General features: G+C 49.0%; 1 pseudogene across 1 annotated transcript; it reads left to right on the top strand.

The window, feature by feature from the left end:
• The first annotated feature begins 253 nt into the window (after nucleotides 1-253).
• Nucleotides 254-1,594, top strand: LOC308420322 (tubulin alpha-4A chain-like; annotated as a pseudogene). Its single transcript has one exon. The product of its transcript is annotated as a tubulin alpha-4A chain-like (transcript).
• The last annotated feature ends 301 nt before the right edge of the window (nucleotides 1,595-1,895 follow it).

Below are 1,895 nucleotides of genomic sequence, written 5' to 3' on the forward strand. Positions count from 1 at the left end.
AAACACCATCAATTTTGTTCTTTGTCAGAAGGCACTTATGCCTGTCATAGGTACAAATAATACTTTCTCCAGATTGCTGCTCAGATGGTCTGACATGTTCACTTATACCATGACAATAACAGCATTTGGTAGTTATCATGAGAGAAACGGAAGCGATAAGAATTGCATAGGGACTTTCCTAAGAACTATTACTTGAGATCTCATGTAGACCCGTGACCCCAACTTTATGTGAGACATACAGCCCAGACTCATCATGTGTGAGTGCATTTCAGTCCATGTGGGGCAGGCAGGTGTCTAGATGGACAATGCCTGCTGGGAGCTCTACTGTCTGCAAGATGGGATTCATTCCGATGGGCAGATGCCCATTGGTAAGACCATTGGTAGAGGAGACAACTCCTTTACCACCTTCTGTGAAACTGGAGCTGGAAAACATGTGCCTCAGGAAGTCTTTGTGCATCTGGAATCTACTGTAATTGATGAGATCCAAGATGGTCCATGCTGCCAACTCTTCCACCCAGAGCAGCTTATCACTGGGAAAGAAGATACAGCCAACAACTAATCCCTTGGTCACTACACCACTGGCAAGGAGATCATAGACCCAGTGCTGGACAAGATCTGCAAGCTGTCTGATCAGTGTACAGGACATCAGGACTTCTTAGTATTCCACAGCTTTGGAGGGGGCACTGGCTCTGGCTTCACCTCTCTGCTGATGGAGCGGCTTTCTGTTGACTATGGCAAGAAGTCCAAGCTGGAGTTCTCCGTCTACCCAGCCCCACAAGTGCCCACAGCTGTAGTGGAGCCCTATAACTCCATCCTGACCATGCATACCACCCTGGAACACTCAGACTGTCCCCTCATAGTGGACAACGAGGCCATTTATGACATCTGCTGCTGCAACCTGGATATTGAGCACCCAACCTATACCAACTCTAACTGCCTCATCAGCGAAATTGTCTCCTCTAGCACCGCTTTCTTGTTCTTTGATGGGGCCCTCAATGTGGACCTGACAGAGTTCCAGACCAACCTGGTGCCCTACCCTCGCATTCACTCTCCCTTGGCTACCTATGCACCAGTCATTTCTGCAAAGAAGGCCTACCATGAGCAGCTGTCAGTGGCAGAGATCACCAATGCCTGCTTCGAGCCTGCCGACCAGATGGTGAAATATGACCCTCGGCACGGCAAGTATATGGCCTGCTGCCTGCTGTACCGTGGAGATGTGGTACCCAAGGATGTGAATGCTGCCATTGCTGCCATCAAGACAAAGCGCAGCATCCAGTTTGTGGACTGGTGTCCCACAGGCTTCAAGGTTGGTATCAACTACCAACGAGCCACTGTGGTGCCTGGGGGTGACATGGCCAAGGTTCACCATGCAGTGCCCATGCTGAGCAGCACAACTGCCATTGCTGAAGCCTGCGCCCGCCTGGACCACAGTTTGACTTGATGGATGCCAAGAGGGCTTTTGTACATTGGTTTGTGGGTGAGGGAATGGAGGGGGGAGTTCTCTGAGGCTCGAGAGGATATGACTGCCCTGGAAAAAGATTATGAGGAAGGAGGCATCGACTCCTATGAGGATGAGGATGAGGGAGAAGAATAGACAGCTACTTGGAGCCTGTTCATTGTGTTTATTGCAAAATCCTTTCAAAATAAGCAGTCTCCTTACATGGTTTCTTGTCTCCTTTTAACTGCTTGAGCTTCTGCTTTGGCTGCTACCTCCTGCTATTTGCTGCTCTTGACCTTTTATTTCACTTTTACATGGCTGAAGGTGAGAATTGCCAAGGGGCCCCACATTGAGACCCAGAAAGTATGAACCTAAGGAATTTGATGTAAGGTCCTAAGGACGCCCAGGATAAAAAAGAAACAAGGACAAAATCCTGGACCTGTCTGTCTAGCTACAA

This window comes from Micromys minutus (genome assembly GCF_963924665.1).
Source record: "Micromys minutus genome assembly, chromosome: 4".
NCBI lineage: Eukaryota > Metazoa > Chordata > Mammalia > Rodentia > Muridae > Micromys > Micromys minutus.